We start from the raw sequence: 13,946 nt of genomic DNA on the forward strand, positions 1-13,946 counted from the left end.
TTTTGAAACTTACGGTGTATTGATGATAACTATTTCTCTTCTAAAACATTATCTTTTTTCTTCCCTCGAGAAACAACTTACGTGGTTTACATTCTTCATAATTCCAATGATATTTGTTTATGTAAATTTTGATATTAGTAACAAAAAATTTAGAAAATACTTAACAAATCTTACCAATATATTTGATTTTATTTATTTCATCACCTACTTCTGCAATTAATGATTTGAAGTTAATTTTGCATATAAAATTTGTGGTATCTGAAATTAGTTCTATAATCATTGTGTTCGTACGAATGACTAATTTAATGTCTTAATTGATATTTGGGTAATATTTATTCATCTTCTTCATATTTACTTCAAATATTTGATATATCTTGTTCCTGAGCAATTCATTCTGGAATTTATCGATAATGTTTGAAAATAGAAGACAATATATAAATATTTGTCCTTACCTATACATAAAATGTTCGTGTATCTTTATATATAATATTTTGAATTTATGAATTCAGTCATATGATTTTTTATTTGTGTAATTATAGTTCTTATCTTATCATCATCCACTATGAGTTTTCGATTCAATATTGAATTATGTCTTGTGACAATTGGATTTCCTTGTGGAAGTTGTTAGATATTTTCTCAAAAATCATGTTTCTGTACGTATATAAACATGATAAACAAATATGTGGAAGCTAAATCGAGCGTTACCTCCAGCCATTGAATCATCTTTAAGTATTCTGATTTTCCTCCGATTGAAGCCTTCTAAACACTCCAATCTATCTATAGATGATGTATTATTCTGTATGAGATTGTATGTTTAGGGACCTCAAACGCTTGTATATATAGGCATCTCATACCATCGATGAGTTATTGTCAAAGGAAGAGGTGCGTGCACGTCTCAATTTTTCAAAAATTTGAGGCTGCATGTGCTGTTCGTCAAAAATGGTAGGTTTATTGGCCGTCGCCAATTCCTACACGCCACGCCTCTTTTAATATATTTCATATTTCTTACATTCTCCCACTTGACACATATATCTCATTTACCATAGGAGAAAATAAAATACATGAATCATGGCGATAGTTCATCTAAAAACGATTATTATCTTCCATGTATTACAATGTATTATATCTCTCAAATAACTTAATGAATAAACCCAATGTTTATTCGAGGTCCAACTTTATTGATATTTTTCCCAAGATAACTGAATATGTACATAACTGAATATGAGAAATATCATAACTGAATGCGTTTCATTATCAAAACCAAATGTATATAACATAAATTTATTATGGAATCAAATCCATTAGTAATTACCATATGATCCTTTAACGTCTGAAATTTGCATGTCTTTAGGTTAAAAGATCATCAATTCAGTGCTAACGTGTTCAATGACCACTTTATTAACACGTTTTCCAACGGTTTAAAGTACATTATATCGATATACTTAATTCGACCACCGCTTTTGTCACAAAGACCATAACTGAATTGCAGTAATATAATCTTAATGGCATAGACATAGAATCTATAATTCTAAGCCCATAATGAAACTCCTTAAAATACACCACACAGTAGTGCTTCAATAACGAATTTTACTCAATAGTAAAAGTAGCAAATCACTTTCCAAATTGTCAATTCATCTCACATAAGCATGTAAAACTTTAATACCATAAAAGTAACCCAAAATATTTTGCAGCTTTTTTAGTGGTCAAATACTTATATTACTCTGATAATAATTAAGCTCCCACTAACCTTCTGGTATTCATAATGGCCCACAATATTCACAACAAAACTTAATGAAGAGATAATATTGTAAAACCTGAAATATCACTAATGTGAGACATGTTTCAATCTATATCGTTTTCTAAATCTTGAAATATTAAATATTCATCATCACTAGAGAAGAATTCTTTATGTTGTTCGATGTTGTCTAATGAGACTTTATTTGTTTTGAAGACTCATCTTAAAAATAAATGGCAGTTGAACCAACTTTCAAACTTCATTACTTGCTATTGAATTTTTTATCATTCAATATTTTTATGAGCATTAAGAACTACAAGATCATGACCAACAAATTGTGGAATTTATACGATTGATTTCACAACACACTTTTTAATTAGAGGATGTTATGAATAGCAATCAATACATATAACTTGTGTGGATGAATGAGCATCATATTGATCAATATTCTGAATTTGATCGCTCCCACTAATCAAGTCATTCTCATAAATTTTGGATCTCTTGATTCCACAACCTCATGATTTGTGATGAACATGTATCTGTCATAGTACCTTGTACCCTATATCATCTCATATCAATAGTGCTCATGAAGAATAATCTTCAATTTCACACTTTAAAATTATAGACTTGAATTTTAGAAATTATTATCAGAGTAATAGCAATATGTTGCAAAATTAATGAATACATGCTAATGTTATTAAATGAAGCAATAAACCATATGTCATGTTTTACCCATGTAAATCATGATCTACATATGAATCACTAACATAAAATTGTCTGTGGACTGAATTTTTTAATTCAATTAGATTCATACAACTTAATGATATAACTATTGAATTATATTCAATTATCAATCCATGTGAATAAATTAAGAAAATAATTCAATATTGTATCCTAATTAATTATATTTAACATAACGAAATTTCTTGTGAGATAAATTTCAATGTTCAAATATAATTAATTACAATTTATATTCCTTATAACCAAATGTGATCCTCATAATTTATGTATAATTTTAATTCAATCAAAGATGCTGTGGCTACTCTTCAATTAATTAAAATCATACGAATCACTAGAATATTAAATTCTTTATGCATAAATATTTATTTTTCATAATTATTCATCTCAAAATATTATCAAAATGATGAATAATTTTATATAATTTATGTCTGTTATAACTAAATGTGATTAAAAAATTAATGTATAATTTTAATTCAATTAAAGATGTTATAGATATTCTTTAATAAATTAAAATTATACGAATCACTAAAACATTAAATCAAAATTTTTTAAAATATTTATGCTCTTAATAAATGTCTTTCATGTGATCCTCAGCCCACTTAATGTATAATTTTGCATAATTAAGGATGCTGTGGCTATTCCTTAATTATTTAAAATTAGACGATTAACTAGACATAAATTTTGATTTTATAAATCTCCTTTATGTGATCCTTAACCGACTTAATATATAATTTCTCATAATTAAGGGTGCTGTGACTATTCCTCAATTATTTAAAATTATACGGTTCACCGGACAAAATTTTGTTTATTTATTTATTTTTTTTATACTTAATAAATGCCTTTAATGTGATCCAAATCTGACTTATTGTATAATTTTTCATAATTAAGGGTGTTGTGGCTAAACCTTAATTATTTAAAATTATACGGATCACTAGACAAAAATTTTGGCTTTACTTAAATCTTTATATAATAATATTTAGTAACACAATCAACACTTTTCAAGAGTGCTCCCAGAAAAATTTAGGTAGTGCTAAGGCCCTTTAAATACCTAACTCCTAGTCAGAGCAACGTTCCTCAGGAAGACCAGTGGCTAGTCAAGGCAGTTTAAACCGATCTATGAAGAACTCCCTCAGATAATGTTTTCTCACGTCACCTTATAATTATTATTCACTTTAATTATCTACATTTATGTGAATCTTTATAAGCCAAAACTTTTCGTTTAATATTTTTATATTCACATTTTTACTTAATATGAACAAATACTTTCCCATCAGTTTTTCTCTTCAATCAGAGTAGTGATAAAGTGAGGATCACATTTACATAAAAATGTGAACACCTCATCGGTTTTTCTCTTTTATCAGAGTAGCGATAAAGTGAGGATTATTTGTTCATTGTGAACACCTGAAATATTTTATAATATTATATTCACATCTTACTTTATATGTTCATTTTAAATTATAAACAACTCAATATAATTTAATATGAACATAATGTGAATATTGATTTACCAATTATTTTTCAGTATTAATTGCATTTTAAATTTCAAGAATAAATGCAAACATAATATTAAATTTGCATGTACACATCAAACACTAATCCACAATATTTGACATTTTATCTAACATGCAAAAATAATTTCTGAACATGTATCGAACTTGGAATTATTTTAATGTGTACAAATTATTTAACCAAATGTTATATGTATAGCGAATTATACATATAACTTAATAACACATTAATCATTATTCATTTATTATTATTATTATTATTATTATTATTATTATTATTATTATTATTATTATTTTAAAAAACAATAATAATAGAAATCCATACATTCAATTGTCAAATTGTGGGTCTCCATTAATTACTTGTGGGTCCCATATTAATTAATTATGGGTCCCGTATTAATTAATTAATTTTTTTTTAAAAAAAATTAATCAATTCCGAAAACTTTACGTTTCAACTAACAGAAGCCATAAATGCCTAAATTGTCATGTATTTGAATTCAATTCATATGTATTATTTGATACATAATTTAAAACGTGTAGGCTCCATATATTAAATATATACACGTTATTGCAGTACTATTGAATTATAATTAATTGCATGCAACGTGTAATTCATCTTCAAATTTTCTTCTGCAATTTCTCCTTCAAAAATTTTGCTCTCAAAAATTTTCTCATTTTATATGAAAATTCAAGAATCAATTATCATATTCAAGACTTCAAGGAAGAACTTCAAACTCCGATCGAGAACACAATTCTAAAGTAAGTTTCTTAATATTGTTATATCCAAAATTCCATTTTTACGTAAACTTTAAGAAATTGTAAACTTTCAGAAATCAATTTCTTAAAGTTTATGATTTCCGATCTTCAAGCTTCTTTAAAAAAATTTCAGAAAGAAATTTTTCAAAATTTCATGATATCGGATTTTCAGAAAACAAAATTTCAAGACAGAGGTATCACGGCTCTGATACCAAATGTTAGATATTTTCTCAAAAATCATGTTTCTGTACGTATATAAACATGATAAACAAATATGCGGAAGCTAAATCGAGCGTTACCTCCAGCCATTGAATCATCTTTAAGTATTCTGATTGTCCTCAGATTGAAGCCTTCTAAACACTCCAATCTGTCTATAGATAATGTATTATTCTGTATGAGATTGTATGTTTAGGGACCTCAAACGCTTGTATATATAGGCATCTCATACCATCGATGAGTTATTGCGGGAGCCTTATTGTCAAAGGAAGAGGTGCGTGCATGTCTCAATTTTTCAAAAATTTGAGGCTGCATGTGCTGTTCGTCAAAAATGGTAGGTTTATTGGCCGTCGCCAATTCCTACACGCCACGCCTCTTTTAATATGTGTCATATTTCTTACAGAAGTATGATTTTTTTTTTTTTACATCATTTTGATTTTCTTTCAACAAACTTATTGGTAAATAATTGACATTTTCCATGACTGTACATATTTGAGTTTGAAAATGAAGATTTATATGATAATGCATTTGAATATGGTGTAAAAATTTGCAAACTGTTGAGATATTTATATAGTAGATATCTCATTTTTTGGGATAAATTAACATTGATTTCCGTTTAATTATCTGATTAGAGACTGAGATTTTTGCTTCCTTCAATGCTTAAATTTAATTTAATGATTAATTAATATAAGTGTTATGTATTTTTTGTTGGTTAATTATTTTATTTTTTTTTTACATTTCCTTTATTCGAATTTGTATCGTTTGATACGTTTTTTTTTTGTGATAGAGTTTTATAAATTTTTTATTTGTTCAAGTTATATGTTTTTTAGAATTATTCTTATCAACGTTGTTGTTATTGTTATTATTATTATTATTATCAATCTTGTAATTATTGGTTCACTATCTAATTAATTTAAGTGACATTTATACATTTATTAGTATTATTATTACCATCTCTTTATAAAAATGCAAATCAGAAAATTTATTTATTTTTACCATTAATTAACTAAAACGATAATTAATAAGCATTACAAACCATCTCTTTATAAAAATGCAAATCAGAAAATTTATTTATTTTTACCATTAATTAACTAAAACGATAATTAATAAGCATTACAAACGAATAATTTTATCAATTATTAGTTTAAACTCTAATAATGTATGATATCAATCATTTCATGAGACATATAAAATAAATATTAAATATATGCGGAATATAAAATTGTGTTTTTAATATGGAAGACGAAACAACATAAAGAATACTATGGCGTCTTTAATGCGCAAGACCAAACAAGGAACGAAATACCACAAAATCAGAAAACGTAACAAAGAAATAGCAAAAATAGGGAACCATACATTAGAATAATGCTAATGCTATAGGTATAACCAAACGTACAACGATATTTATAATAATAATATCGTGATATTTTGCTATTATATCGTGAGATTTTGTTTTGAATTTATTGTGAGATTTGATAAATGAAATTTTTGTATTGAATTTTTTGTGTTGTAAAAATTGTTGTATGAATTTGGTTGTACATATAGCATTACTCCATACATTATTAGAGTAAATCTCTTGTAAGACGATATCACGAATCTTTATATATTAGACGGGTCAACTCTGCCGATATTCACAATAAAAAGTAATACTCGTATCATAAAAAGTAATATTTTTTCATGGATGACCCAAATAAAATATCTGTCTCACAAAATACGACCCGTGAGACCGTCTCACACAACTTTTTATCACATTATTAAGGCTTCTAGATAAAAAGACAATTAAGATAAACACATCGAAATGGGGAAAATGGAAAAATATATATTATTAAGGACCTAAAGGTAAAATCACTATTGAGTTTTTTATTCATGCTTTAATTTAATAATATAGATATTAGATTATATGGCATTAATATTTGTTTGTTAACATACAACAATTTTTATAAAATATATATGCATAATATGCACATTGAATTATTATTATTATATATATAATAACGGAATATGTGATGAACTTAATACCGAAACGACATACATGTTGGATTAAAGGTATGTGCTTTTAGGCTTATGGGCTTTCCATATGTGTGAATGAAAATTTGAAAGATGGGTTTGTCCCACATTGAAAAAATGAAGTGATATAGATAAGTTTATATAGTGTTACATTTTATGGAGGTGCAATAATGATTGGTCAAGAGGCTTTATCTCGCGCACGCAGGCGCAGGGAGGTGCAAATCATGGGCCCGATTTGCAGTGGAAAAAGGCTTGACTGACTTGTGTGCAAGCGTACAAACGCGACCTGGGTGCGTCGAATGTCGGATCGATCAAGAAAAAATCGCCTAGCAGTCTATGCCATCTTTTGTTATTTTATTTTTTCAATTGAGACCTTTCACATGGATTGGATTTTGGTGCTTCACCTCCCCAACTCTTGGTGCTTCATCTACCATCTTTAAGGCAACATTTGGCCTTTCGTATGGGCGATGTTGACATGTATAAATAGGGGATGTGACTAACCTAGAAAGACACACCGAAAATCCACTTTTTCCTCATTGTGCTTCTGCGTTCTGCTGAACTACTGCTTCTGGTTCTGCATAACTACTGCTTCTGCGTTCAGCTGAACTACTGCTTCTGGTTCTGCTGAACTACTGGTTCTGCTCGTTCTGCTGAACTTTTATTTTTGCTTCCTCCGCTAATAAAGTTCAGGTACTGCTTTTGTTCGCTAGCTTAGTGCTTTGTGCTGCAATTCTGCTAGTCTGTCAGTTGTATCCTGGGAAACAAACGTCCGCTGGAACCTCAGAGCACATATCGGAGGGGGCGAATCTGTTTTAAGGAAAATGTACACGCTACAGGCCTCGTTTTGATTTATTTAAGCATTGTATTACTGTTTTGATTCACTATACTGATTTGCTAGTTTTACACATAGCTATCTGTCCAGTTACATTCGATATATTTTGAACAACAATCTTAAAACAGATTACTCATTACGTGTTGTTTCAGATATGGCTACTGAAACCAGCATGCAAAGGGAAACTGGTCATGTTGTCCCTACTGTGCCTCAGGTTGTCCCTCATGCTACCCCACGTGTTGCTGCGGTTGCTGTCCCAGCCAGTCACGGTGAAAAATCTGAGAAGTTCACTGGTGTAGACTTCAAAAGGTGGCAGCAGAAGATGCTGTTTTACTTGACGATGCTGAACCTGACCAGATTCCTATATGAGGATGCTCCTAAACTCCAAGAGGGTGAGAGCGATGTTGAATCTGTTAGTGCGGTTGAGGCATGGAATCATTCTGATTTCTTATGCCGAAACTATGTACTAAACGGATTGGCCGATTTGCTCTAAAACGTGTTTTGCGAAAAGAAAACGACTAAAGAGTTATGAGAATCTCTTGACAGATAATATAAAACCGAGGATGTCGGGGCCAAGAAGTTTCTTGTTGGCCGCTTTCTGGACTTTAAAATGGTGGATTCAAAGCCGGTTATCAGCCAAGTTCAAGAACTCCAAGTGATTCTTCACGAGATTCACGGTGAGGGGATGACTTTGAGCGAATCATTCTAAGTAGCTGCTATTGTTGAGAAGCTACCACCATCTTGGAAGGACTTCAAAAATTATTTGAAGCACAAGCGTAAGGAGATCAATGTTGAAGAGCTCATTGTTTGACTTCGCATCGAGGAAGACAACAAGAGTTCAGAAAGACGATTGTTTTATCATATTGCTGCTAAAGCAAATGTTGTTGAGCATGGTCAAAGCTCAAAAAAGAGAACATTTTCCTCCTCCAAAAGGTTGAACCTGGGACCCAAATGAGGCATTTTGAAGAAAATGTTTTCTGGGAAATGCTACAACTGTGATGGCATGGGTCACAAGGCATCTGAATGTAAGAAGTCAAAGAGAAACCGAGAGGTGAATGTGGTAGAAAACATTTCTGAGGAGGTTTCGAACATGAATCTTTGTGCTGTAATATCAGATGTTAACCTGGTGGGTTCTAACCCAAGGGAGTGGTGGATCGACTCTAGTGCCACTCGCCATATTTGTTCCGACAAGGAGCTGTTTGCTACTCTTGAGGAATCTATGAATGGGGAAAAGCTATTCATGGGAAATTCCGCTACTTCTGAGATCAAGGGTCAAGGAAAAGTTGTTCTAAAGATGACATCTGGAAAAGAACTGACTCTGAACAATGTGCTGTATGTACCAGACATCCACAAGAACTTGATGTCTAGGTTGCTTCTTAACAAGCATGGTTTCCGCATTGTCTTCGAGTCAGATAAGATGGTTTTGACGAAAAGTGGAATGTTTGTTGGCAAAAGTTATGTTTGTAATGATTTATTCAAACTCAATGTAATGGCTATTAAGCTCGTGATGAATAAAGTTAATAATTTTGTTTACTTGCTTGAGTCTTCTTGTTTATGACATGGTAGACTTGCACACGTTAATTACAATATAATTCGTAGACTAATTAACATTAAAAGCGTTCCTGCATTCCAAATTGATAAACAACACAAATGTGAAACTTGTGTTGAGGCAAAACTAACGATATCATCTTTTCGAACAATTGAAAGAAATAGTGAGCCACTTAATATAATTCACAATGATATATGTGATTTAAAAGGTGTATAAACTCGTGGTGGAAATAAATACTTCATTACTTTTGTTGACGATAACACAAAATTATGTTATGTGTATCTCCTCAAAAGTAAGGTTGAAGCTATTGACAAATTTGTCTAATATAAGAGTGAAGTTGAAAACCAACTTAGCAAGAAAATTAAATTGCTAAGAAGTGATCGTGGAGGTGAATATGAATCACCATTTGCTGAGTTTTGTGCTTAACACGGTATCAAAGATGGAAGAACTGCACCTTATTCTCTTCAGCAAAATGGCATTGCAGAGAGAAAGAACTGCACCTTAAAAGAAATGATGAATGCGTTGTTATTAAGTTCTGATTTACCACAGAATATGTGGGGGGAAGCTGTTCTAACAACAAATTACCTTTTAGATAAGGTGCCCCGGAAAAAGCAAGATAAAATGTAGAAGTCTTTCCTACCAATAATTGCGAGTGTGAGGGTGTCTTGCCAATGTAGCAGTACCCACTCCAAAGAAAGTAAAGATAGGACCAAAAACTGTTGATTGCATTTTCATTGGATATGCTCAATACGGTAGCGCATATCGTTTTCTTGTACATGAATCTCAAATACCTGATATTCACAAGAATACGATAATGAAATCAAGAAATGCTTCGTTCTTTGAACACATGTTTCCATACAAATCTAAGGAAGAGCCAGGTTCATCCAAAAGATTATATGAGACAATTGATGAAGAAAAAGAGCTTGATCAAGACATTGAACCTAGACGTAGCAAGAGAGCTAGTACTGAGAAATCCTTTGGTCCGGATTTCATCACTTTCATGATAGAAAGTGAACCTCAAAGTTTCAAGGAAGCAATGAGTTCATCTAAGGGACCTCTATAGAAAGAGACTATCAATTCCGAAATGGAATCTATTTTACAAAACCATACGTGGGAATTAGTAAATCTTTCTCTTGGAAGCAAACCACTAGGCTGTAAATGGGTTTTCAAAAGGAAAATGAAATCAGATGGAACCATAGATAAGTATAAAGCCAAATTGGTAATTAAAGGTTACCATCAACGTGAAGGGCTTGATGACTTTGACTCATATTCTCTTGTATCGAGAATAACCTCTATTCGTGCGATACTTGCGATTGCCGCCTTGCGGAATCTTGAAGTACACCAAATAGACGTAAAGACAGCTTTTCTAAATGGAGATTTAGAAGATGAAATTTACATGGAACAACCTGAGGGATTTTCTGCGACTGCCGACTAGGCAAGAAAACAAGATTTGTAAACTAGTGAAGTCTCTATATGGCTTAAAACAAGCACCAAAGTAATGACACGAAAAATTTGATAAAGCCATGATAGAAAGTGGATTTAAATTCAGTGAATGTGACAAATGTGTATACATGAAAACCACTGAAAATGGATATGTCATTTTATGTCTTTACGTAGATGACATACTTATCATTGGTAGTAATGATAAGATTATCAAATCCACCAAGAAGTTATTGAACTCAAGATTTGACATGAAAAATTTGGGCTTAGCCGATGTAATCTTTGGAATTAAAATCCATAGAACATCAGAAGAGCTAGTTCTAAGTCAGTCACCTTATGTTGACAAAATTCTTGAGAAATTCAATAATGATGACTCTGCATTGGCTAGAACCCCGATAGATACCAGTCAGCATCTATCAAAGAATAGAGGTGAGAATATGTCTCAATTAGAATACTCTCGAGTCATTGGAAGTTTGATGTATTTAATAAGTTGTACAAGACCAGACATAGCTTATGCAGTGAGAAAATTGAGCAGATTCACGAGTAATCCATGAATTGAACACTGGAAAGCAATTATCAGATTGTTAAGATACTTAAGGTACGCTCGTGATCATGGGCTGCACTATACCAGATATCCTGATGTTATTGAAGGATACAGAGATTCAAATTGGATATCTTATATGAAAGACTCAAAATCTACAAGTGGATTTGTATTCACTTTATGAGGTGCAGCAATTACGTGAAAATCTTCTAAACAAACTGTAATAGCCAGATCCACAATGGAATATGAGTTTATAGCTCTTGACAAGTGTGCTGAAGAGGTTGAATGGTTGCGTCACTTATTAGAAGATGTTCCAAGATGGGAAAACCAGTGTCGCCTATATGTATACATTGTGATAGCCAATCTGCGATTGGAAGGGCACAAAATAATATGTATAATAGTAAGTCTAGGCATATACGTTGTAGACATAATACCATTAGACAACTACTCTCAACTGGAGTTATCTCTGTTGACTATGTAAAGTCAAAGGATAATATAGCGGATCCGCTGACCAAGGGGTTAAACAAAGAGTTAGTTGCAAAATCGTCAAAGGGAATGAGGCTCAAGCCTATAGAATAAATTGGTGTGAAGGAAACCCCAACCTACGCTGACTGGAGATCCCAAGAACTAAGTTCAATGGGACAACCTAATCGCAATGATTTGGTATATTACTGTGGGGGTTATCCCTAGTCCATTTCTATTATGAAACAGTGAATGTTGAGGATAAGCTTACGGCTTTTAATGTGTTAATTGCCAAAACGAACACAATCATGAGAACTTCATAGTATCAAGGAGGGTCTTGTGTGAAGTATATCACAATTCACACAAACGGATGTACAGTTCAAAGACATCACGTCTATTGTCAACCAGTGAATTAATATGCTTTCACAAAGGAAGGTTCAAAGGGTAACACCTACCTATCCTGTGCAAGACTCAACTGTTGAACATTATCATAAATCCTTTCGTATAACTTTCAATTTCCATTCATGTGGGGGATTGTTGGATTAAAGGTATGGGCTTTTAGGCTTATGGGCTTTCCATGTGTGTGAATGGAAATTTGAAAGATGTGTTTGTCCCACATTGGAAAAATGAAGTGGTATAGATAAGTTTATATAGTGTTATACTTTATGGAGGTGTAACAATGATTGGTCAAAAAGCTCTCTCTCGCGCACGCAGGCGCAGGGGGGTGCAAATCATGGGCCCGATTTGCTGTGGAAAAAGGCTTGACTTGTGTGCAAGTGTACGAGCGACACCTGGGTGCGTCGAATGTAGGACCGATCAAGGCAAAAATCGCCTAGCAGTCTATGTCATCTTTTGTTATTTTATTTTTTCAGTTAAGACCTTTCGCATGCCCTTGAGACCTTTCACATGGCTTGGCTTTTGGTGGTTCAACTCCCCAACTCTTGGTGTTTCATCTACCATCTTTAAGGCAACATTTGGCCTTTTGTATGGGCGATGTTGACATGTATAAATAGGGGATGTGACTAGCCTAGAAAGACACATCGAAAATCCACTTTCTCCTCATTGTGCTTCTGCGTTCTGCTGAACTACTGCTTCTTGTTCTGCTGAACTACTGGTTATGCTCGTTCTGTTGAACATCTGGTTTTGCTTCATCCGCTGATAAAGTTTTGGTACTGCTTTTGTTCGCTAGCTTAGTGCTTTGTGCAGCAACTCTGCTAGTATGCCCGTTATATCCTGGGAAACAGACGTCCGCTGGAACCTCAGAGCACATACCGGTGGGGGCGAATATGTTTTAAGGAAACTATACACGCTACAGGCCTCGATTTGATTTATTTAGGCATTGTACTACTGTTTTGATTCAGTATACTGATTTGCTGGTTTTACACATAGCTATCTGTCTAGTTACATTCGATATATTTTGAACAACAATACATGCATTGTGTCGCTTACATTACTTTTTACATTCATGTCGTTTTTAATGCTTGTTCCATATGAGTCTTTGCTCACCTTAAAAACAGTTGTGATTATGAGTTAGCATTAACTTAATTCGATTAGCGATCGAACCAAATTAAGCGAGACCAATTTAACCAAATTTTTTTGCCACTATCAAATTTCTGGCTACAATCGAATTAAACGAATCATATTAAAATCAATTATTTCGATCGTTAATTGAAATAGTTGATTTTTTCAAGAAAATAATAAATTATATGCAAAATTAATAATTGATATGAGATTTTTATCATAATAAAACACATTATGACTAAAAAAATTTAAAAAAAACAAAAAATACGTATAACAATATAATTAAACAAATATTATAAATTATATGTAGAGCCTAATAAAAAATTTCAAACTTATTTAATAATTTGAATTATCCATTTTTTTTTATGAAAACCGAACCTATATGATCGATTTAAATGACATTTCTAAAATTAAAATGGATTTTTCGAATCAATCAAACCGAATTTCAAAATTAATTTGGTTAATTGGGTTAACTTGATATAATGCTCGATCATAGTTCTTCTTGTCTTTTGTGTACATTGAATGAGCCGCACCTGACCTTTCTTCTGTTTGAAACGACTTTGAAAAAATGGTTTTTTTTAAAACGATAAAGTACGATATTTATTTTATAAGTTTTTAAAAAACAAAAACATTTAAAA

This window comes from Primulina huaijiensis, chromosome 5, assembly GCF_012295235.1.
Source record: "Primulina huaijiensis isolate GDHJ02 chromosome 5, ASM1229523v2, whole genome shotgun sequence".
Taxonomy (NCBI): domain Eukaryota; kingdom Viridiplantae; phylum Streptophyta; class Magnoliopsida; order Lamiales; family Gesneriaceae; genus Primulina; species Primulina huaijiensis.